This window comes from Balaenoptera borealis (genome assembly GCF_965194805.1).
Source record: "Balaenoptera borealis genome assembly, chromosome: 7".
Lineage (NCBI taxonomy): Eukaryota > Metazoa > Chordata > Mammalia > Artiodactyla > Balaenopteridae > Balaenoptera > Balaenoptera borealis.
Genome location: NC_138864.1, coordinates 74,912,772 through 74,939,079, shown reverse-complemented (window position 1 = coordinate 74,939,079; position 26,308 = coordinate 74,912,772). Strand labels below are relative to the sequence as shown.

At 38.6% G+C, this 26,308-nt stretch overlaps 1 protein-coding gene and 1 long non-coding RNA gene across 5 annotated transcripts in view; one reads left to right on the top strand and one right to left on the bottom strand.

Moving 5' to 3' along the window:
• Nucleotides 1-26,308, top strand: part of CDK14 (cyclin dependent kinase 14) — a 567,382-nt gene that overhangs the window by 300,431 nt on the left and 240,643 nt on the right. The window lies entirely within an intron of this gene.
• On the bottom strand, nucleotides 7,544-26,020 carry LOC309631861. The gene is made up of 2 exons (XR_014246622.1): nucleotides 7,891-26,020; nucleotides 7,544-7,860 (listed from the first exon to the last, which is right to left on the bottom strand). It is a non-coding gene; the product is annotated as an uncharacterized lncRNA (long non-coding RNA).

The following is a 26,308-nucleotide window of genomic DNA, read 5'->3' as shown; positions in this document are numbered from 1 at the left end:
GCAAGAGATTTCTATGCATTAATTTTGAATCCTGCTATTTTACCAAATTCATTGATTAGCTCTAGGAGTTTTCTGGTAGTAGCATCTTTAGGATTCTCTTTGTATAGTATCGTGTCATCTGCAAACAGTGACAGCTTTACTTCTTCTTTTCCAATTTGGATTCCTTTTATTTCTTTTTCTTCTCTGATTGCTGTGGCTAAAACTTCCAAAACTATGTTGAATAATAGTGGTGAGAGTGGGCATCCTTGTCTTGTTCCTGATCTTAGTGGAAATGGTTTCAGTTTTTCTCCATTGAGAACAATGTTGGCTGTGGGTTTGTCATATATGGCCTTTATTATGTTGAGGTAAGTTACCTCTATGCCTACTTTCTGCAGGGTTTTTATCATCAATGGGTGTTGAATTTTGTCAAAAGCTTTTTCTGCATCTATTGAGATGAGTATATGGTTTTTCTCCTTCAATTTGTTAATATGGTTTATCACATTGATTGATTTACGTATATTGAAGAATCCTTGCATTTCTGGGATAAACCCCACTTGATCATGGTGTCTGATCCTTTTAATGTGCTGTTGGATTCTGTTTGATAGTATTTTGTTGAGGATTTTTACATCTATGTTCATCAGTGATATTGGCCTGTAGTTTTCTTTCTTTGTGACATCTTTGTCTGGTTTTGGTATCAGGGTGATGGTGGCCTCATAGAATGAGTTTGGGAGTGTTCCTCCCTCTGCTATATTTTGGAAGAGTTTAAGGATAGGTGTTAGCTCTTCTCTAAATGTTTGATAGAGTTCGCCTGTGAAGCCATCTGGTCCTGGGCTTTTGTTTGTTGGAAGATTTTTAATCACAGTCTGAATTTCAGGGCTTGTGATTGGTCTGTTTATATTTTGTGTTTCTTCCTGGTTCATTGTCAGAAGGTTGTGCTTTTCTAATAATTTGTCCATTTCTTCCAGGTTGTCCACTTTATTGGCATATAGTTGCTTGTAGTAATCTCTTATGACCCTTTGTATTTCTCCAGTGTCGGTTGTTACTTCTCCTTTTTCATTTCTAATTCTATTGATTTGAGTCCTCTCCCCTTTTTTCTTGATGAGTCTGGCTAATGGTTTATCAATTTTGTTTATCTTCTCAAACAACCAGCTTTTAGTTTTACTGATCATTGCTATTGTTTCCTTCATTTCTTTTTCATTTATTTCTGATCTGATCGTTATGATTTCTTTCCTTCTGCTAACTTTGGGTTTTTTTTGTTCCTCCTTCTCTAATTGCTTTAGGTGTAAGTTTAGGATGTTTATTTTAGATTTTTCTTGTTTCTTGAGGTAGGCTTGTATTGCTATAAACTTCCCTCTTGGAATGGCTTTTGCTGCATCCCATAGATTTTGGGTCGTCATGTTTTCATTGTCATTTGTCTCTAGGAATTTTTTGATTTCCTCTTTGATTTCTTCAGTGATCTCTTGGTTATTTAGTAGTGTATTGTTTAGCCTCCATGTATTTGTATTCTTTACAGATTTTTTCCTGTAATTGATATCTAGTCTCATAGCATTCTGGTTGGAAAAGACACTTGATATGATTTCAGGTTTCTTAAATTTAGCAAGGCTTGATTTGTGACCCAAGATATGGTCTATCCTGGAGAAAGTTCCATGAACACTTGAGAAGAAAGTATATTCTGTTGTTTTTGCATGGAATGTCCTATAAATATCAATTAACTCCACCTTGTTTAATATATCATTTAAAGCTTGTGTTTCCTTATTTATTTTCATTTTTGGATGATCTGTCCATTGGTGAAAGTGGCGTGTTAAAGTCCCCTACTATGATTGTGTTACTGTGGATTTCCCCTTTTGTGGCTGTTGGCATCTGCCTTATGTATTGAGGTGCTCCTATGTTGGGTGCATAAATATTTACAGCTGTTATATCTTCTTGGATTGATCCCTTGATCATTTTGTAGTGTCCTTCTTTGTCTCTTGTAATAGTCTTTATTTGAAAGTCTAATTTGTCTGATATGAGAATTGCTACTCCAGCCTTCTTTTGATTTCCATTTGCATGGAATACCTTTTTCCATCCCCTCACTTTCAGTCTGTATGTGTCCTTAGGTCTAAAGTGGGTCTCCTGCAGACAGCATATATACGGGTCTTGTTTTTGTATACATTCAGCCAGTCTATATCTTTGTTTGGAGCATTTAATCCATTTACATTTAAGGTAATTATCAATATGTATGTTCCTATTACCATTTTCTTAATTGTTTTGGGCTTGTTATTGGAGGTCTTTTCCTTCTCTTGTGTTTCCTGCCTAGAGAAGTTCCTTTAGCATTTGTTGCAAAGCTGGTTTGGTGGTGCTGAATTCTCTTAACTTTTGCTTGTCTGTAAAGGTTTTAATTTCTCCATCGAATGTGAATGAGATCCTTGCTGGGTAGAGTATTGTTGGTTGTAGGTTTTTGCCTTTCATCACTTTAAATATGTCCTGCCACTCCCTTCTGGCTTGCAGAGTTTCTGCTGAAAGATCAGCTGTTAACCTTATGGGGATTTCCTTGTATGTTATTTGTTGTTTTTCCCTTGCTGCTTTTGATATTTTTTCTTTGTATTTAATTTTTGATAGTTTGATTAACATGTGTCTTGGCGTATTTCTCCTTGGATTTATCCTGTATGGGACTGTCTGCGCTTCCTGGACTTGACTATTTCCTTTCCCGTATTAGGGAAGTTTTCAACTATAATCTCTTCAAATATTTTGTCAGTCCCTTTCTTTTTCTCTTCTTCTTCTGGGACCCCTATAATTCGAATGTTGGTGCGTTTAATGTTGTCCCAGAGGTCTCTCAGACTATCCTCAATTCTTTTCATTCTTTTTCCTTTATTCTGCTGTGCAGTAGTTATTTTCACTATTTTATCTTCTAGGTCACTTATCCGTTCTTCTGCCTCAGTTATTCTGCTATTGATTCCTTCTAGAGAATTTTTAATTTTATTTATCATGTTGTTCATCATTGTTTGTTTGCACGTTAGTTCTTCTAGGTCCTTGTTAAACATTTCTTGTATCTTCTCCATTCTATTTCCAAGATTATGGATCATCTTTACTATGGTTACTCTGAATTCTTTTTCAGGTAAACTGCCTATTTCCTCTTCATTTGTTTGGTCTGGTGGGTTTTTACCTTGCTACTTCATCTGCTCTGTGTTTCTCTGTGTTCTCATTTTGCTTAACTTTACTGGGGTTTCCTTTTCACAGGCTGCAGGTTCGTAGTTCCAGTTGTTTTTGGTGACTGGCCCCAGTGGCTAAGGTTGGTTCAGTGGGTTGTGTAGGCTTCCTGGTGGAGGGGACTGCTGCCTGTGTTCTGGTGGATGAGGCTGGATCTTGTCTTTTTGGTGTGCAGGACTGCGCCCAGTGGTGTGTTTTGGGATGCCTGTGACCTTATTATGATTTTAGGCAGTCTCTCTGCTGATGGGTGTATTTGTGTTCCTGTCTTGCTAGTTGTTTGGCATAGGGTGTCCTGCACTGTAGCTTGCTGGTCATTGAGTGGAGCTGGGTGTTAGTGTTGAGATGGAGATCTCTGGGAGAGCTTTTGCCATTTGATATTACATGGAGCCCGGAGGTCTCTGGTGGATCAGTGTCCTGAACGCAGATCTCCCACCTCAGTGGCGCAGGCCTGACACCTGGCCGGAGCACCAAGACCCTGTCAGCTACATGGCTCAGAAGAAAATGGAGAAAGAAAGAAAGAAAGAAAGAAAGAAAGAAAGAAAGAAAGAAAGAGAGAGAGAGAGAGAGAGAGAGAGAGAGAGAGAGGGAGGGAGGGAGGGAGGGAGGGAGGAAGGAAGGAAGGAAGGAAGGAAGAAGGAAGGAAGAAAAGAAAGAAAGAAAGAAAATAAAGGTATTCAAATAAAAATTAAAAATTAGTAAAGATAAAAATATTAAAAAGTAATAAAAAAAAAAGAGAAAAAAAAGTGTTCGGAAATAACCCTAGGACAAATAGTAAAAGCAAAGCTATACAGACAAAATCACACAAAGAAGCATACACATACACACTCACAAAAAGAGAAAAAGGAAAAATATATATATATCTATATTAAAAAAAAAGGAAGAGAGTAACTAAATCAATAAACAAATCTACCAATGATAATAAACTCTAAATACTAAACGAAGATAAACGTAAAACCAAAAACAAATTAGATGCAGAAAGCAAACCCCAAGTCTACAGTTGCTCCCAAGCTCCACCTCCTCAATTTTGGGATGATTTGTTATCTATTCAGGTATTCCACAGATGCAGGGTACATCAAGTTGATTGTGGAGATTTAATCTGCTGCTCCTGAGGCTGCTGGGAGAAATTTCCCTTTCTCTTCTTTGTTCGCACAGCTCCTGGGGTTCAGCTTTGTATTTGGCCCTGCCTCTGCGTGTAGGTCGCCTGAGGGCATTTGTTCCTCTCCCAGGCAGGACAGGGTTAAAGTAGCAGCTGATTAGGGGGTTCTGGCTCACTCAGGCCAAGGGGAAGGAGGGGTACAGAATGCAGGGTGAGCCTGCAGTGGCAGAGGCCAGCATGTCGTTGCAGCAGCCTGAGATGCGCCGTATATTCTCCTAGAGAAGTTGTCCCTGGATAACGGGACCCTGGCAGTGGCGGGCTGCACAGGCTCCCGGGAGGGAAGGTGTGGATAGTGACCTGTGCTTGCACACAGGCTTCTTGGTGGCTGCAGCAGCAGCCTTAGCATTTCATGCCCGTTTCTGGTGTCTGCGCTGGTAGCCACGGCTTGCGCCCATCTCTGGAGCTCGTTTAGGTGGTGCTGTGAATCCCCTCTCTTTGCGCATCCCAAAACAATGGTCTCTTGCCTCTTAGGCAGTTCCAGACTTTTTCCCGGACTCCTTCCCGGCTAGCTGTGGTGCACTAGCCCCCCTTCAGGCTGTGTTCACGCAGCCAACCCCAGTCTTCTCCCTGGGATCTGACCTCCGAAGCCCAAGCCTCAGGTCCCAGCCCCACCCGCCCCACCGGGTGAGCAGACAAGCCTCTCAGGCTGGTGAGTGCTCGTTGGCACTGATCCTCTGTGCGGGAATCTCTCTGCTTTGCCCTCTGCACCCCTGTTGCTGCGCTCTCCTCCATGGCTCCGAAGCTTCCCCCCCCGCAACCCCCCGTCTCCGCCAATGAAGGGGCTTCCTAGTGTGTAGAAACCTTTCCTCCTTCACAGCTCCCTCCCACTGGTGCAGGTCCCGTCCCTATTCTTTTGTCTCTGTTTTTTCTTTTTTCTTTTGCCCTACCCAGGTACGTGGGGGAGTTTCTTGCCTTTTGGGAGGTCTGAGGTCTTCTGCCAGCGTTCAGTAGGTGTTCTATAGGAGTTGTTCCACATGTAGATATATTTCTGATGTGTTTGTGGGGAGGAAGGTGATCTCCACATGTTGCTCCTCTGCCATCTTGAAGGTCTCCCCCTATCTTTTCCAATTATAGTTTTCTCTGGATATATGCCCAGGTGTGGGATTGCTGGATCTTATGGCAACTCTATTTTTAGTTTTTTGAGGAACCTCCATACTGTTTTCCACAGTGACTGCAGCAACTTACATTCCCACCAACAGCATAGGAGGGCTCCTTCTCCTTCTGCACACCTTCTCCCGCATTTGTTATTTGTAGAGTTTTTAATGATGGCCATTCTGACTGGTGTGAGGTGGTACCTCATTGTAGTTTTGATTTGCATTTATCTAATAATTAGCAATGTTGAGCAACTTTTCATGTGCCTGTTGACCATCTGTATGTCTTCTTTGGAGAAATGTCTGTTTAGTTCTTCTGCCCGTTTTTCCATTGGGTTGTTTGTTTTTTTGTTGTTGAGTCGTATGAGCTGTTTGTATATTTTGGAAATTAACCCCTTGTCAGTCACATCATTTACAAATATTTTCTCCCAGTCTGTAGGTTGTCTTTTCGTTTTGTTTATGGTTTCCTTTGCTGTGCAAAAGCTTGTAAGTTTGAATAGGTCCCATTTCTTTATTTTTGCTTTTATTTCTATTGCCTTGGGTGACTGATGTAAGAAAACATTGGTGGATTTACGTCAGAGAATGTTTTGCTTATGATCTCCTCTAAGAGTTTTATGGTGTCATGTCTGATATTTAAGTCTTTAAGCCTAAATGGACTTTATTTTTAAGAGCAGTTTTAGATTCACAGTAAAATTGAACAGAAAGTACAGAGGATTTCTACACATCCCCTGTACACACACATGCATAGCCTCCTCCATTATCAACATCCCCCACCAGAGCGGTACATTCATTACAATTGATGAACCTGAATTAACACATCACTATCACCCAAAGTTCATAGTTTACATTAGGGTTCACTCCTTTTTTTAAAAAGTTTTATTTTATTTTATATTTTTGTCTGCATTGGATCTTCGTTGCTGCTCACAGTCTTTCTCTAGTTGCGGTGAGCGGGGGCTACTCTTCGTTGCGGTGTGCGGGCCTCTCATTGCGGTGGCTTCTCTTGTTGAGGAGCACGGGCCCTAGGTGCACGGGCTTCAGTAGTTGTGGCTCACGGGCTCTAGAGCACAGGCTCAGTAGTTGTGGCGCATGGGCTTAGTTGCTCCGCAACATGTGTGATCTTTCCCAGACCAGGGCTCGAACCTGTGTCCCCTGCATTGGCAGGAGGATTCTTAACCACTGCACCACCAGGGAAGCCCAGGGTTCACTTTTGATGTTGTACATTCTATGGGTTTCGAAAGATTATAATGCCATGTAATGTATTTGCTGTTATTGTATCATACAGAAGAGTTTCACCGCCCTAAAAATCTTCTAAAAACCTTAGCTATATGTTTTCTTCTTTTTTTTTTTTAACATCTTTGTTGGAGTATAATTGCTTTACAGTAGTGTGTTAGTTTCTGCTTTATAACAAAGTGAATCAGCTATACATATACTTATATCCCCATTGGTTTTTTTTAAGTTGTAAATGGGGACAAGAAAGAAATGTATGAACTGTAATTAATAAGCATATTCTACTCTATGTATGAGAAATCTCTGTTCAGTCACCATAAAGCAGATTGAAGCAATGTGGTTAGGGGTTGATTGCTAAGAATGTCAGCTTCAGACTCCATGTAAATGAGAAAATGCAAAAGTGTTAGTTCATTTTTAGCCAAATCATGCATGTGAGGTAACGAGACATCTTAAAATGCAGAACAGACTGCTTCAAATAGGACTGATCATCTCATTCTCTACTCTTGATGGAAACTTTCTGGGCAAAAAGATTTCAATATGCAAAATATTTTTTGTTCTATACAATATGAGGGCAAAGTTGTAGGCAGCAAATCAGATAAGTAATGCAGATATGAGTTGAAATACACCAATATATCCTTTAAAAATCTGCATATGGGATGACTGGAACCCTAAGTGCTGGCAGTGATGACCAGAGTGGAAGAATTATAAGTGATGTTATCAAGAATAGCACTGGAATGAAACTTAGAATTATGTAACACTCACATGCTATTTAAGACAACTGTGATTACACTTGAACATGAGTTTTCATAACTTTTAGGTAAGCGTAGAAGTGCTTAGAGTTCAGCAATTCACTAATGTCCCTTATTTATGGATCTTCCTTCATCTTCTGCTCTTTACCTTCCAAGAAGCATTTTAAAATGCAGCCAAAACCAGACTCGACTGATACATCCATCAATACTCCTGATTTCCTCTAATATCATGGATGACAGTGAGTCATTGTAGTCTAAAGCACATGTTTTCTAAAAATTTTACTGGAAGGAAGAAAAACTTACTGGCTACTGTGGAAAATCCGAGATATACTATAAATTCTTCAGGTTAGGCATACTTGAAAATGTTGTGATTTTGATTTTTTTTCTTACTTTAATACTGTCAGTTCAATATTAGTTTGCTTTCCTCGTTTGGTCTCTAAGGTTTTTTTTAATGCTGTATGTGCTGGATGTGCTAGAGCCTGTGCTGTATGTGCTGGTTTACTACTTTTGAAATAGTGCATATTCATAGTAATATTTTAAAATTTCAGTGTACAATTTACAACTACACACAGTGATACAAAGGAAAGAAGCCAGATATAAAAGAGTGTATGTTGTATGATTCTACTTATATAAAGAACAAAAAGAGACAAAACTAATCAATACTGTTTGATACCAAGACAGGGATTCCCCTTGGGGGTGAGTAGTGACTGGAAGTCAGGGAGGGCTGGACAAAAAGGGAGTTTCCTGGGGAGGTCATGAACATGTACTTTAATAATAATTTTTAAAAGAACATTCAGTAAAAGACATATATATTTGGAAAAAAAATTTCCTTCTCACCTTGAATGGTTTCTTCCGTTGCAATAGATAAACATAGGAAACTAAGACTTTTCTGTTTTCATTTTAATGAAAAAAGAAAGTACTAGAAAATTTAAAAATAAGATACAATTGAGAACTAATGATCTGTACTGCTTAGGAAATTTAGATACATGTCTAAAAAAAAATCTATGTTTATTTTATCACATACTATAAAATAACCTTGATGTGTATAATCAAGCTTACAGATCTAAAATAGAACTTTTTGGAGAAATTCAAACTTTAAAAATGGAGCATCTCTCTATTAAATATCTGTCAAGTTATTTGACATTCTCATTTTTAATCTGGAAAGATACTGATATCAAATGCAGATTGAAGTGTTTATTCCAGTTTTGGGGTCGAGTGTCAGCTAAAGAAATCTATTGTGTGAAACAACCATCAGCCCATCCTGTATGTGGAAAGTGTGCTTAGAACCAGCCTGGAAGTCACAGATTGGCAGAGGGTGAAAGGGGTCAATGAATTGGCTCAATTAAGTGCCCCCATCAAGAGAATGGGACCACAGAGGTATAAAGAGAGGTACATGAAAAGTTGGAAGATTTCAGGATAATATATTTATGATGGTTTCTGAAAAGTTACCAGTAAGCTTTCAACCTACTTAAAATAAGTTGGGAGCATCTAATGAGAATCACTAATATTAAGATTACAAGAACAACACAAAATGAATATGATATGCAAGGATTTTGCTCAAGGAATTGGAAGCAGAGTATGATATTATTGTTGAAGTCATCTAGCTGTTGATAGAGTCATATCATTGGGAAAGTTTTGTTCTTATTGTTTTTCAGAATAAAGGTAACAACTCTGAGGGGAAAGTTGAAATAAATCTGTTATAGTTGTATAAAAGAAAAGGAAAACCTGTCATTCACATTTTCAGAATTTTTTATTTTAGATTTTCTCTGGATTTTGAAGGAAGCTCACATTATCTAGTCCAAACCCCTCATTTAAAAAGTCTATATATTTTGGCCCAGAGATGGAAAATTAAGTGAACATTGTGCCTGTTACTTAGTGTTGTATTTAATTATTATTAATATTATTATCACTAGTGTCTCTACAGCCCTAGTGTAGTTCCAACAGACTATTGATAACTTAACACATGCATGGGTGGTCTTAGTTGCCCAAACATGTGAGAAGGTACAAGTGCTAAACAAATGTCCAGGTCAAAGTAGCCTCTGCTGGCCTGGTGACCTGTGCCAGCTGAACAATGAGATCACTCAGTCCTAAACACTGGAACTAGAACGCGTGCCTTGAGGAAACTGCAAGAAACAACATAAAGAGAGTTTCTCACAGTAGACCTGTAGGAAGCCTTGTTGGAAACACAAATTGGAATAAAGCCTCGCTGATTAATGAATTAGAAGGAACCACCCTTTTTCATTACATTCCTGGGATAAATTAAAGCATTGAGAAGCCCTGTGGGCAAATGAAGGCTGAATTGGTTTTAACAATGTTCCCCTTAACAACACAGCAGTGCTGGGTAGTGGCTGAAAAATACACTTGATGCCTCCCAGTGGGAGGAATCTTCTGTTCAAATCTTACCTTTTCCAAAAGTTGGAAAGAAACAGTACACAACTGCAGGGCAGGTGGGGCTGTAACAGAAGTAGTAAGTAAAACACTAAGTCTGAAAGAGAAAACTTTTTATATGGAAACAAATACAACCACATGAAAAAACAAAATAAAGTAAAATATCCCAGAATGGTTAGAGTGCAGATTCTGGAGTCAGGTGCCTGAGTTCGAATCCTGTCTCTGCTGTTTACAAATTGTGAGTTACTGAAATTCTCTGTCTTAATTTATCTGTTTGAAAATGAGGATGATGATGGTAATACTGGGCACCTCACAAAATTATAAGAAGAATTAAATAAGTTAATACTTACAAAGTATTTAAGGACAGTGTCTGGCTTATAGACAGTCCATATAAATGTCATGTTTATTTTTAACCTTTAGAGTTTAGGGTTTTCTTTTAATTAAAAAAATTTTTTTAAGCTTTTAATTTGTTTTTCCTCTGTATATATTTTTTAAAATACAATTTTTAAAGGTTACACTCCATGTACAGTTATTACAAAATATTTGCTGTATTCCCCATGTGATACAATATGTCTTTGTAGCCTATCTTACATCCAATAGTTTGTATCTCCCACTCTCCTTCCCGCCACCCACTGGTAACCACTAGTTGGTTCTCTATACCTATGAGTCTGTTTTTTTGTTTTATTCACTAGTTTGCTGTATTTTTTAGATTTCACATATCACACATAAGTGATTTCATATAGTATTTGTCTTTCTCTGTCTGACGTAATTCACTTAGCATAATGCCCTCCGAGTCCATACATGTTGCTGCAAATGGAAAAATTTCATTCTTTTTTATGGCTGAGTAATGTTCCATTATATACATATACCACAGCTTCTTTATCCATTCATCTGCTGATGGACACTTAGGTTGGGTTTAGGGTTTAAGTGTTCAAAATATTATCTATTTTTAATGTGATTTTTTTCCCTAAAATGTATAAGATGCTTTCTTGAACAAGGTTATAATATGGACTGTTATTCAATAGTTCATTCAACAGATTTTTACTGAGTGCCTACTATATACCCAGAGCTGTGCTCATGGCTGAGTATACAGTGGTAAATCAAGGCAACATGGTTCTTGCAATCCCACTCTAAGCTTTCCTTACCGTTTTGCAGTCAGCATTTTGAATGTCAATTATTACATTGTACAGAGATGCCCTGCGGGCTAGTAATCTTTTTTAAAGGATCTGATTTTTAAATCAGTCTCATATATTTTATGGATATTGTCATTTGTGTATTTTATTTATTTATTTATTTATTTATTTATTAAAAATTTTTTTTTTTTTTGCTGCATTGGGTCTTTGTTGCTATGCACAGGCTTTCTCTAGTTGTGGCGAGCGGGGGCTACTCTTCGTTGCAGTGTGTGGGCTTCTCATTGCGGTGGCTTCTCTTGTTGTGGAGCACAGGCTCTAGGCATGTGGGCTTCAGTAGTTGTGGCATGCAGGCTCAGTAGTTGTGACACACGGGCTTAGTTGCTCCAAGGCATATGGAATCTTCCCGGACCAGGGCTCAAATCCGTGTCCCCTGCATTGGCAGGCGGATTCTTAACCACTGTGCCACTAGGGAAGTCCCTCATTTGTCTATTTTAAAGTGTAATTACTGGGCAAGGTAAGTTTCTCTTTTTTTTTAACATCTTTATTGGAGTATAATTGCTTTACAATGGTATGTTAGTTTCTGCTGTATAACAAAGTGAATCAGCTATACGTATTCATATATCCCCATATCTCCTCCCTCTTGCGTCTGCCTCCCACCCTCCCTATCCCACCCCTCTAGGTGGACACAAAGCACTGAGCTATCTCCCTGTGCTATGCAGCTGCTTCCCACTAGCTATCTATTTTACACTAGGTAGTGTATATATGTCCATGCCACTCTCTCACTTCATCCCAGCTTACCCTTCCTCCTCCCCATGTCCTCAAGTCCATTCTCTACGTCTGTGTCTTCATTCCTGTCCTGCAGCTAGGTTCTTCAGAACCTTTTTTTTTTTTTTTTTAGATTCCATATATATGTGTTAGCATATGGTATTTGTTTTTCTCTTTCTGACTTACTTCACTCTGTATGACAGTTTCTAGGTCCATCCACCTCACTACAAATAACTCAATTTCGTTTCTTCTTATGGCTGAGTAGTATTCCATTGTATATATGTGCCACATCTTCTTTATCCATTCATCTGTCGATGGACGCTAGGTTGCTTCCAAGTCCTGGCTATTGTAAATAGTGCTGCAGTGAACATTGTGGTACATGACTCTTTTTGAATTATGGTTTTCTCAGGGTATATGCCCAGTAGTGGGATTGCTGGGTCGTATGGTAGTTCTATTTTTAGTTTTTTAAGGAACCTCCATACTGTTCTCCATAGTGGCTGTATCAATTTACATTCCCACCAACAGTGCAAGAGTGTTCCCTTTTCTCCACACCCTCTCCAGCATTTATTGTTTGTAGATTTTTTGATGATGGCCATTCTGACTGGTGTGAGGTGATACCTCACTGTAGTTTTGATTTGCATTTCTCTAATGGTTAGTGATGTTGAGCATGCTTTCATGTGTTTGTTGGCAATCTGTATATCTGCTTTGGAGAAATGTCTATTTAGGTCTTATGCCCATTTTTGGATTGGGTTGTTTGTTTTTTTGATATTGACCTGCATGAGCGGCTAAGGTAAGATTTTAAAAATAATTATTTGCAAACTAATGTTAAAAACTTCCTGTGGTTTGTAGTTCAGATTTTAAAATATCTCTATCACAGTGCCATTATGTTTAGTTTCCATGGTAAAGGGACTAAGGATAATTTAATAAAAGGGAATCATTCTTGTGATAGAAAAATTTATGATAGATGTGTAGCACTGGTGTCATTCTTTGAGAATAAAATTATACTTCATGTTAATTCCTTTAAGAGGTAGAACACTTTGTTAACCAACCAAAAATTCACTGGTGTTATACATTTTCTCTTCATAAACAACATCTTAATGCTTCTGTCAAATATATCATTAGCAAAGACCTGTGAGTTGAGAAAATTTTATGAACCACAAGAAAAATCAGTCCTAATGAAAAATACAATTACACCTTAGCGTACAATTTAGTAAAGAAGTGAGTAAACCCTTGAAATTCCTAGAATGAAGACTACTTCTGTCCAGTGTCAATGTTCGTAGTCTCTTAGGAGATGATCTTTCTGCAGGAATTCCTTTTACATTGTTAGGTAATGCAGAAATCTAAAAGAAAAATGGCATTTTGATCTATTAAGGGTCTTCAGAGGTTTTCTGCTCTGTAAAACAGTGAAATTAGTTGATAAGAAAACTGTGTGGGACCATTATAACTTGTCTTCTAAGACTTTTATGGCAGTTTTTTTGAAAATTAGCCTTGATGTCAAAGTTCATTTGATCAGTCTTTTAAAATCTCAAGAGGAAATATAGACAACTAGAAATATGCATAATTAAGGAATATACTTGTAATCGTCAAAAAGGAGTATGTGTAGATTGTCAAAATGAATGATTTACAATAATGGTAGATTATAGGTTCCTTAGCAAATTCATAAATCAAGTGCATTGTAGCATGTATCCTTCATTCCAATAAAAATGTCAATACCTTACATTTTGTCAGCCTTGGCCATGACAGCAAACTCAGTCACTTCTTAAATTTTAAGAATTGCTTGTTGTAACTTCTTTGTGAGTGACAAAGACCATGTCTATGGTCTGCTTTGGATATGGGCATTTGTGCTGTGCAGTGTTGAAACAGAGGATGATTATTTTGCCTATTATAAGATGTAGAAGTCATTGCAGACTCCAGTGTCTGAAAGCATTCTTATTTTTGAATAGTAAATTCAACAATTTGAAGCATTCTAGTGGTTGAATCATTGAAACATTTTATCTGAAGCACTTGACATTAGATTGCTCTTAGGAAATGAAATTGATTCAAACCTCTGTTATTTCTAATAATAATAATAGCAGCGCTTTATAGTTCATGAAGTGATTTCATAACTCGTATTTTATTCTTATAACCCTGTGAAGTAGACGGTACAGGTCTCTTTACCCCCTTTTTAATATGAGAATATTGATTTGTGCTTGTAATATTAACTCAACTTGGGTATCAGAATGACTGACATTGTAACAGTGGCATTTCTGTTGAGTCTGTAGGCTTGAAAATAATTTGTCTTAAAATCATCTTGTAAGATCATATGAGTTTTTATATCTTTTAAATAAAAAAGTGAAGAGTGTTCAAGTTGTTCTGTTATTATGATCAGTAATCTTCTAAATTTGAAAATTATAGATAAATACATTTTGCTATCCAGCACTTATCAATGGGAATAGGTATAAATAAACTCTTTGATATCCCTCCGAGAAGTAGAGAAATTTTAATGCAAATTTGAAATTGTCTTTGAATCACTAAGTGAATGCCAAAATAATCGTAGCACTTTTGCCTACTGGCTCTAAAGGGTTATCTATAAATTGAAAACACAAACATTAAAGGCAGTAAAACATTCTATTATCTGCCTACTTGCCCTTTCATTGCCAAAGATAAAATTTCTGGAAATCAGAAAGGCATTAAAAAACAAAAACAAAACTCAAAACCTTTTTTTTTAACATATGCGACAGCAAGCAAGGTGCTCATTAGACTTTAATCTACCACCTCCCTTCCTTTTTCCAAGCTGCCCTGTCCCATTCAGTCTGTCAGTTCACTGACAGACACCGTGGATGCTGGTAACAGGTGATGTACATCACTGATGTGATGGGGGAACGTGAGGAAAGAAAGAATGAGAACTACTGTTTGGTCTTCTTTATAGCTGTGAATTGTTTTGTAGAGAAACATGGTGTATAATTTGTTTTGCTCATAAAAATATCATGCTTGGTATATTTAGATAAAAGACCAGAAAAGACTATAGAAATATTGGAAGTGAAACTTTTTCATCCTTGTATTATTTCTTGAAGGAGCCAGACAGTTATTTCCCCAATTAGTTGATGGCTCTTGTCCCCTTTGTACACTTGCCTTCTTTTTACTGAGGCAGCCAGAGAGAGCTTTTGATTGCTATTTCTTTAACTGCTTCTGTAAACCTGAAAAGACATTTTTAAAAATTGTGGTCCATTGAACATTCATTAATGAAAAATAATTTTTTAAGTTACAAAAATTTTTCTTGGTCAAATCAGTTTCAGGTGAGCTGCATGTGTGTGTTTTCCCCACTTCCCCTTACCCAGTGGAATCACAGCATATATTAACTAGTGATTAAAGATCCTTGACCTTGCTGCAGTTAAACGAAAGTCTGACATTATATCTCCAAGATTTATTTCATAAAGGACAGATTTTTGACTTGTGGAACATACATTGGGGAAATGTTGGGGTCCTAGTTATCTTATTGCCGTGTAACAAGTTATCACAAACTAAGCTTCTTAACGCTGCGCAAGTTTATTATCTCACTGTTTCTGTGGATTCGGAATCTGGGCATGGCTTAGCTAGGTGCCTCTGCTCCAAGGCCTCTCACGAGGCTGCAGTCATAGTGTCATCTGAAGGTTCTACTGGAAAAGGATCTACCCAAGTTCACATGGTTGTTGGCAGAATTCGGTTGCTAGCCGTCCATAGGACCGAGGGCCTTAGTTCCAAGCTAGCTGTAGGCCAGAGGCCACCCTCAGTTTCTTGCTGTGTGGACCTCTCCAATGTGGCTACTTGCTTCACCAAAGCATGCAAAGAAGAAGGCAATGAAGAGAGACTACAGCAAGACAGAAGTTATGGTCTTATGTAAACCTAATATTAGAAATGATATGCCATTATCTATGCCATGTTCCATTTTTTTTTTTTGGAACAAGTAACAGGTTTCACCAATGCTCAAGGGGAGGAGATTCCACAAGAGCATAAAACCAGGAGTTAGGGGGTCAGGGGAGCTACCTTAGAGCCTGCCAACCACTGCTGATGTAAAAAGTACTATCCAGTTATTTCATGGTGGCTATACTGTTTGATATGATTTTCCATAAAGAGTAGGAATGAACTGAGCATGTAAAGCCTTATGCTAGGGTGTAAAGGTGTTTAAAGGATATTGGTGATGGTGATGGTGATGATGGTGATGATGATGATGATAAAAAATGGTGATGATAAGTAAGCCTTATTGATTGGTGCTTGTGTCAGATACTGGGTGAGCCCTCTGCTTGTAGTATCTTACTTGATCCTCACATAAGCCTCCTTTTTCCAGAAACCAACATAGAAGATCAGGAAGTTAAGTAAGCAATAGGTCTGTAGGTTGTTCTCAAGCAGCTCACTGAGAAAACAGACAATTTATGCCACTAATTATAATATTTTCCAACAGGTGACTTCTCTATACAGAATGGGAGGCCAGAAAAGGGTGCCACACTTTTTGCTTGGGAGACTTAGAGGGGACAACGTAAAGAAGTCTTTTCAAAGGATGAGTAGGATTTTATGAGGTTTCTGAGACAAGGACAGGGACAGGGCTCAGTCTAAGTAAAGGTAAGTAGGTTTATATAATGGTAATATTTACAATCCCTCTACAAGTACCATGACAAAGGACAGAGCTTTGACTGTTTAGCCACGGGCAGAGATGATGGTGGACATATGGGCAAGGAAGCCAGAGAGTAGATTAAATGTCAATTAGGTGGTGGCAGCAGCAGCAGATGGCAACTCTTTGGTTATATTTTTTATTATTTATTTATCCCAGGCCGCTTTCCAAAATGGTGCTGAAACAGCTGCTGATCTGATGGTCCACTTGCTTTATTCTTCTTTAGCCTACAGGCTGTTCCAGGCAGACTTGTTTCCATCCACTTCCCCCTCTCCAGTTTTGGTCTCCAAGTTTCACCTTCAGTCACATGTATCCGGAAAGGCACTTGGTGCCAGGGCCCGGAGGCCTCCCGGGCTGCAGCACACTCGTTTCTCTGGCTCCTATCAGCTAGAACCTGCTGCCAGTCAGCCAGGCCCTGGGCCAGGCCCCATCCTTGCACAGATAGGCCCCTGGGAGTGTGGCAGGGCACTGGGCCAGTTGCCTGCAACCTTCAGTTCGCCATGCAGAGCCACTTGACAGATCTGGGGAGGCCCAAGCTGTGAGAGTAAGTCCTGGTCTGGTTTCCCAGTCCTCTGGGCTAGAAGAGTAGCAGCCAAGCCCACAGCAAAGACTGAGGGTGAAAAACTATGAAACCTGTGTCTTCTCTGGAAGCCCTCCCTTAGGCAGAGATGGCAGCTCTGCTCATTTAGCAGTGAAATTTAATAAAAAGAACATGGTAGCAGGAGTGAGAAGTCCAAGCGCTTGTTCCAACATTTTTACTAACTAGACGTTTGACCTTGGACTAGTCATTTAAACAGGCAGTTTTGTTTTCTGAAAATTGAAAAAAAAAAAAAAAAGTAAGACTGGATTTAATGATCTTTAAGCTTTAAATTCCTGGTTTTGATATTTTTAAATGTCCCTTAAAAACTATTCTTCTAAGTAGGTTTACTCTATTCTCTATCATCTATGTACAGTTTGTTGTCATTTTCTTATAAATACCTTTGTCAACTTCAAAGTAAACTGCTTTGCCCATGAAAATGTAAACCCAACATATATAGAATTATTTGACAACTAGCCTTATCTAGAGTGGAGATTTTATTGCTTTTCTTAGTGTAATCATTCTAATGACTATAACTAGGAAATAAGGAAAAAGAATAAAGAACTTGTAATGCTTGTAGAAAGTCTCATTTTTAAAAGTAAATTCAAGGCAAATCTTTACGCTACACCAAAAGAGAATGCGCAGTCCTTTCCCTCTTTATATTTGTTGCTCTGAACATTGAGAATAAGGTAACAATGCCAAAGGAAACAAATCTAAAATCATAAACTTGTGAACCTAGTCACAGTAGCTATTTTAAAATTTTCTAAATACCTTCAATTCTTTGGTGACATGCATGCATATCTTCAAATAGTAGCAATTACATCACTGATAACATGGATTCTGTTTTTAATCACTAACATAGCAAGTTTTTTTATATTTTGATTTTTTTAAATAAATTTATTTATTTATTATATTTATTTTTGGCTGCATTGGGTCTTCGTTGCTGCTCGCGGGCTTTCTCTAGTTGCAGCGAGCGGGGCTACTCTTCATTGCAGTGAGCGGGCTTCTCATTGCGGTGGCCTCTCATTGTGGAGCATGGGCTCTAGGCGTGCGGGCTTCAGTAGTTGCGGCACACGGGCTCAGTAGTTGTGGCTTGCGGGCTCTAGAGCACAGGCTCAGTAGTTGTGGCACACGGGCTTAGCTGCTCCGCGGCAATGTGGGATCTTCCCGGACCAGGGATCGAACCTGTGTCCCCTGCATTGGCAGGCGGATTCTCAACCACTGCGCCACCCGGGAAGCCCCTGTGTATTAACTTTTATAGCTATAAGTCATATATGTTCTTTGTTTTAAAATAGACATTATGGACTTCTATAAAGAAGAAAAGAAACATTATCTAACATCCTTTTTCGATAATATAACCCCTGTTAACATAACTCAATGCTTTTTTTGTACACTTACATAATGACATATTTTTCTTAAAAAAGGTAAATTGCTTTAGTTTTTAATGGCACATACATTGCTTTTTAAGGGCATATGATTTTATTAATTTGGTGAATTTTCTCACCAATCACCAGTTTATTAGTTGTCCAAAATGATGTTTTTGGTAACGTGGAGATTTATGTGACACATCAGAAATGTAGTAGACAAATGGACAAATGTTTTTCCATAAAATGGTCACAAACTTTATATTGAAATTCAGTAATATTGTATTCCAACACAGATAGGTCCTTTGCTACCTTATGCATCCATATACATAAAGCATACTACTCAGATTTTTAACAAAAACTTTTGTGCAGATAACCTGGATGGTCTCCTATTATTAATGCTATTTCTCTCTTTTTTTTCCTTTGAGCTCACCGTAGTCATTAGATTCTCTTAATAGATAATAGATATGTTCAATCTTGTTAAATGGTCATTATTTTAATTTTGAATGTGTATCTCAAGCTAAATAAGTCTTTAAACCCTTCAGTTCTGAAACTTTAGCTTGGGTGTCCTCAGGAAGAGAACAGTCTTCATCACAAAATAATTACCACGCCCTGATCTCCTTTCTGGTACATGGATGAATACTCATGTTGAGTCTGGCCTCTAAATTAAAGTATTTTTAATAATTCAAAGTGTAGGACATTATAAGTAATAGTTAAGAATAAGTTTTCATAATTCTACATTGTTTTGTGTTTAGTAATTCATATCATAAACTATAGAAACATTCCTATCAGAAATCACAAAATGAAATCATTAGCTGATTTCCTTTTTATGATCTTCTAATACCTTTCCGTTTTAATATTTTATCCAACTATGACACTGAGGTGAATTTACTTCAGATGTTATCTTTTAGTGTTTTTGTTTGTTGCACGGTATTTTATGTAAAATGAAATTTACCAATTACAATTTGATGAGTTTGATAAAGATATATAATGGTAAAACCACCCCCCAATCAAGTTTTAGAGCACTTTCATCACCTCAGAAAGTCCCCTTGCTATAGCAGTCAAGTAAATATTATTTTTCTTACTATTATTTTTTTTTAAATAAATTTATTTATTTATTTATATTTAGTTTTGGCTGTGTTGAGTCTTCGTTTCTGTGCGAGGGCTTTCTCTAGTTGCGGCAAGCAGGGGCCACTCTTCATCGTGGTGCGCGGGCCTTTCACTGTCGCGGCCTCTCTTGTTGCGGAGCACAGGCTCCAGACGCGCAGGCTCAGTAGTTGTGGCTCACGGGCCCAGCTGCTCCGCGGCATGTGGGATCTTCCCAGCCCAGGGCTCGAACCCGTGTCCCCTGCATTGGCAGACAGACTCTCAACCACTGCGCCACCAGGGAAGCCCCCTATTATTTTTAAATATTTTTCAGACCTTAGTCAGCCTGGAAGAGTGGAACCCCAAATAATAGAACACCGCTTGGAAAACAAAATTTCTGTCTTATGAGATATTCTAGACCAGGGTTCACAAACTTTCTTTAAAAGGACAGATAATAAATATTTTTGGCCATGAAGTCTCTGTCACAACTACACAAATCTATTGTTTTAGTGAAAAAGCAACTACAGACGCTATTTCAACAAATGGATGTGGCCAGATTTGGTCCATGAGATGTAATTTGCCAACCCATGCTCTAGACCTTTTGAAATACAGTTTTTCTTATTAATATAACCAATGAACTGGTAATAAAACATTTAGTTCAGTGAGCTTTTCAAAGGAATACATTAGTTAATAAAATAATTTGTAGCATTTTAATTTAGCACACTTGTCTTTTAGAAGTTATTATTTCTGAAAATGTCCAAGATATGTGATATTCCAAAAACCTGCCAAGTGTAATTAGAATAAATTAATGTTGTCCAACTTTTTGTGTAGTAACAAACAGTTAATGAAAAAAAGAGTAGTTAAAATTAGTATTAGTACCAAAAACTGAAACGTAAATTATAGATCCTAAATCATGGCACTAACCTACAAAAGTTTTACGAATGTTGACATATGTCATATTGTATTTTCTTGTAATATTGCTGCTCTAAACAGCATAGTTACTTGTTTGTTTTTTAATGACTAATCTACCTGTGTTTTGTGAGTGTTTCATAACCATTTGAAGAGTCTTACTAAATCCTCAGGGTTTGAGAGCTTATCATGGAAGAAGAACACTTTGGGCTAATTGAGCATACCTACAGACTAGGCTGTGATTAGAGCACTTTTACATGTTGGAGTTTTAACCTCTGAACATATGGCCTTTGTCATATGTATCTTCTCTTTCCTCAGAAATCCAACTTTATAATGTTATACTGTCTTTATCAAACCATTTTTAAGTTAAAACCTAGTAATATTTTTTTAAAAATCAGCCCAAGTTTACTAATTCACACATTGAGGAAGAATGGGCTTATCATAGGAACTAGGTAAAGTCAGTAATTTGTAATAGAAAATAGTCATTTGTGACTTCATGATAGAAACATTGCAAAAACTGGATGTTAACAAGAAAAAGTGTTTTGGGGAAAAACGTGTTATATAAGATGACTTACCTTTTTACTTAAAAGTGAGAAATGTGTAAAGTTGCCATTTTTTAAGACAAAAAACAAGTTTATAGAAAATGATATAGTGTAAAGGATATGTTTTTTAAAAGTCTATGTGGCTTTTTTTTGTTGTTTTGAAGATTAATTCCCTTGAAATTTATTTTTAGAAATATATACTGCATTTGTTCATAACATCTGATGTAGAGTCATCTTTAATGATATGTTAAAACATTTAGAGTCTTTTAGTGCCCATGAGGTATTGTCTCATACTTTTGGATTTCAATATACAATCATGATTTCAAAGATGAATCAATCCATACATGTACTAAATTTTACTTAACCACCAGACATGTATTTCAAGTATAGTTACCCCTTTGTGCTCCTTTAATGAACTGTTTAATGAAGGAATGAGTAGGATTAGTAAAAGAATGGATAGCAAAATAGAGAGGAATTCATGATTCCGGAACTACATTTGGTTTGAAGAAAGTTTCTAAATTTAAAATGCCTTCAGTTACATTGTAAGATTTCAAATAAAACCTCACTGGTGAAGATAAATGCCTTGAAGAACAAGTTATTTGGACTGACAAGATGGGGATATTTAAAGTATATTTAACAGATTCTAAAAAGGACATGTGCTTCAGATGTTAGGTTTCTGTCTTTAATTCTTAAAGGATAAGACAGTTGTCTAGTATAGCACAAGATGAGTTTACATTTTATTGCTGACAGCTCTTTTAAAACCATGGCAGTCTTCTGGGGACACTCTTGGTCCTCTCAAATTCAGCATGTGTGATGTTTGCTGACAACTGAGGATAAATAGATTGTCAGGCTGCTGATTCTGAGTTCGAACTTCTCAAAATCTACCTGATAGTCTTACCTCCGTTAGTTCTTAGTTATTTAGAGCAGCATGCCTTCATGTGGTTACACTGGATATAGAAATGAAACCTTTATTGTATGAATTGTAAAAATTTAAAATAAAATCCTAACTGCTTGGGCAGTCTTGACACTTTCATGTGAGGGAACTCTGTTCTAAGTATTATACTTGCAAAAGCATGTTTCCCTTCAAGGGAGATTTTTTGTTTTTAACTTCAGAACTGCCTGATGATTCCGATTATCATGCACGCTTATCCTCCGTCTTAGTAGCTAAACTGGTTATTATGCAGACAAGCGAGGGCTTTAGAAGGCAACTTGGTTGTAGTGGTGAGAATATTTAAATAATAGTTTATTTCAGCCAGCTCCACCCACTCATTAACTCACTGTGGCCAGCCATCAGTTTCCCTGCACCAGGAAAGCCTGTCGTTTACAAACCATGACTATTTTAGGACCCACGCTATAAAATATAAAGAATACATACGCTGAAATCTTAACAGCGGAGACGGAAAAGGGGGAGGGGGTGCTAAGACTGCACAGGGCTGGGTTAGGGCTTATTTGACCCCTTTTCTTTCTCTCTTTTAAAAACAAGTATTTTTGTTGAGTAGGTAACATGCGCACAACAGTAATAGATATTTCCAAGACTACAACAGGGGAGTATAGTGAAAATTGTATCCTTCTCCTTCTTGTTTCCTTGTTTCTTTCCCCATAGGCAAGTGGCCTTTGCCTGTTTCTTACGTCTCTTTTCAGAGACATAATATGCATGTATAAGCATGTTTCTTTTTATGCAAATAGTATATATCATGCCCACTGTTCTTTATTTTGCCTTTTCCCTTAGCAGTATATTATAGTTGGTTCCATATTAGTACATACAGATTTAATGGCCTCATCAGCTGCATTTTGAAGCTGTACCATAATTTATTTAGCTTTTTTCCTCCTGGAATTTGTGGTTATTGTTGGTCTTTTGCTGTAAACAATGTCACAATAGGTATCCATGCACATAAGTCTTTCTGTGTATAAATATAGGATAAAGGTGCCATTGATCACTTTCTGAAACTTCTGAAACACACCCAGTGACTTCCAAGTTCAGTTCAACCAGCCAGCTTGGTGAACATATTACTCATTCTGGGCCCTGTCTAGGCTGGTCCTGGGGACTTTCAAGAATCAGACATGGTCCCTGCCTTAAATAAGGTAGTATCACTCTCCAGTGACTGTGATGCTTCAAGGTAAAGTGCTGGGCGACAGATCAGAGGTGCAGCAGAATCTTGTGGAAATCCACAGCAGGGAGGAATGACTTCTGATCTTGGGGATCAGGGGAGAATTTGAGGATGGGTTGGAATTAGAATTCCATGTGGGAAATGGCAGAGGAGGCATGGGGGGAGGGTTCAGGAAGCGTGGGTGCACCAAAGCACATGCTGGGTGTACTGCCCTCCACACAGGGCCTCCTCATCATACTTGCCATGTGCCAGGCCCCCTCCGCCTCAGAATGCGGGCACTTGCTATGCCTTCTGCCTGTAATACTTCCCCAAGATTTTTTGATGGCTTGCTCCCTTTGCAGGGATGCCCACAGGTCATCAGGGCTCCTCACTGTGGGCTCTGGTTATTTGCCCGTGCCCTCCAGGTCTTGTCCTGTCGTGTCAGAAACCGGTGCCTCATGTTCCTGCCCTCTGCTCTTCCTCTCAATGCCACCATGTAAAAGTGCCTCTTATGATGGCCCCTGGCACAGCTGGCTCCTCCCTGGTGACTGGCGCTGCCACAGCCATTCTGGCCTCCTTTGCCATCTGCTCAAGGGCAAAACAGGCCCTTCCCTTAGACTGCTACAGTGCAGCCACCATCAGGGTATCATTTCCAACAACAATTATGAAAGTTGAGAATTTGGGGAAGGGCAAGGTAGTGGTACTACTCACTTCCGTTCAAAGTGGTTGGCTCAGAACCTGGAGACCCCTCCTTAGCATTGGAGAGAGGGTTCTCTCTGTTTATCTCTTGCTCATCCCTCTCTCTGCCTAGGGCTGGCTTTCCTCTCCCCCGAGTGAGTGTACCCCAGTGATGCTACCTGGAATTCAGGCCCTAAGGCTTCAGAAAGAGGAATTTCCCTCCTTGTGAGAATCTAAGTCTCCTGAGAGGTCTAATTTCAGATCTTGGGGTCCCCCTTGCATCCCCTAGCCACACGACTGGGTGCTCTGACCTGCAGCCCCAATAAACAATCATAGCACTTAATATTTACACCAAAACACAACCAACAGTCCAATATCAGTAATCTTGGTAGGATTTAGACTTAAATGTTATTAAGTTGGGCTTAATTGGTCCTGTGCTTTGTAGGGTGAAGAATAGCTCTCACCACCTACCCTTTCTTCAGTCCTTTGGGTTCCTGAAAACCTCTGATCAAGAACTGGGAGAGGCATTGGTGCACTGTCTTTGTGTTCCTTGAGGCAGCAAACGTCTCCCTCAAATAAACTGCAGAGCCTCAGAAACCTATTAGCTCTGCCAAAACAGGCACCCAGTTTACATTAAACCCTTTGGTCTGTTTGAAGCATCCAGATGCAAATTAATTTCACAGCCTGCCCCAGAACAGTGGGTAGGGACTTGCTTTACATTTATGTAACAGAAATTGCCATTATGTTGCTTTTCTTAGAATAAAGGAACAGTCAGCAGCGAAGGTAAATTCAGGTCTCTTCCTATCAGTAAAACTAAACAGCTGGAAGCTTTGAAATGAGTGTGTTTGTACTTCTGCTCATCAAGGTTTTTTTTAAGAAGCTCTCAGGTCTGGGCACACCTCTTTCTGTGCTTAAGTTAACTCTTTGAGAGGCAGCTAAGGTGCCATGCAGAATAAGAGACACCTGCTATTGTAGTTGGAATCTAAGCTGGTTTCACACATATATGCACTTCAATTCATAGGCAGGGATTCCAGTAAGTAGAGGCAAATTGATCTCCTGTCTGAATGTGCTTCAGACAGTCTTGTCTAAGTCCTACGTTTTACAAAAGACTCTGTTATATTGGGATGCAGAAGGGGTGGGACGTGATGGTAAGAAATGGGACAATCATAAGAAATGATCATCGCTCATAGGGAGCTTATAATATAGATGGAGAGATAAACAGAGATAAACAGATGAATAAAACAGTTTTATGTACTTACTGCCAAATGAGTTGAATAGAGAATGAGATGTGATATAAATTTTGGAGGAGAGATTGATGAATTCTTGAGGTTTCATTCATCTAAATTTTTTTTAAGATTTATTTTTTATTTTATTTATTTTTGGCTGCGTCGGGCCTTAGTTGCGGCACGCGGGATCTTCGTTGAGGCACGCGGGATCTTTTTGTTGTGGTGCGCGGGCTCTTCCTTGTGGTGCGTGGGCTTCTCTCTAGTTGTGGCGTGCGGGTTTTCTCTTCTCTGGTTGTGGTGCGCAGGCTCCAGGGGGCATGGGCTCTGCAGTTTGCAGCACGCGGGCTCTAGTTGAGGCGCATGAGCTCAGTAGTTGTGGCGCACGGGATTAGTTGCCCCGCAGCATGTGGGGTCTTAATTCCCTGACCAGGGATTGAACCAGCGTTCCCTGCATTGTAAGGCAGATTCTTTACCACTGGACCACCAGGGAAATCCCCATCTAAATTTTAAATATCACATTAGATAAAGTTTGAGACATCATGGAGTTTGTTAGGAAAATAAGTTCATCACTTATATTAAGAACCAATAACTTGTATATTAATAGCCTTATGGTATGATATTATATTTTTATTTAACATATTTATGAACATCATAAAGAGATTAAAGCATTTTATATATATATATATATATATATATATATATATATATATATATATATATATATATATATATATATATTGGGTTTACTTCTTACCAAAAAAAAAAAAAAAAAAGAATCATAGGGGACTTCCCTGGCGGTACAGTGGTTAAGACTCCATACTTCCACTGCAGGGGGCACGGGTTTGATCTCTGGTTGGAGAACTATGATCCCGCATGCTGTGGCCAAAAAAAAAAAAAAAAAAAAAAATCATGAGCTTTTAGGTAATTTAATCTTACTTGCATTAGGTTTTTAAAATTTTTAAACCCAGGAACAGATTTTTTCTATTGAAATCTGACACAAAGTCCCAAGCTATAACACAGGTAAAAGTAGAGGTGCTCTGGATGAGGTGGGTTTGGTTATTCACCCCGTTGGCCAGGATGACAAACACGTGCCACCTGCTATGGGAACACTGTCTCAGGGGTTCATGATACGTGCTGTTCTCTCTCTCTATGTCAGTCCAACAATAGACTCACTGTGGGCTGACGCCCTGCCAGGAGCTGGAGCTACCAAGGTGAATGACGCATGGTCCTCTTTCAGGGAAACTGCAGTCTTGTGTGGGGCGGGGGGGCAGGGGGGCTGATATGTAAATGAATGACTTGGGATGTCCATGCACGCTCAGGGCTGCTGTCATTCAGAGAACAGAGGAAGGCTCACTGCCTGGACCAGGGAGGGAGGGCAAGTCAGGGGAGCTTCTGGAGGACTTGGCCAGAGTATAGGTGTGAAGGACATGTAGGAATCCATCAGCTGAGTAAGGCATTCCAAGGAATGAGACCATGTTGTGCAAAGAAACTGACATGAAATCAGATAATTACAGGTAATTTGATAAGCAGGTAACAGTTGC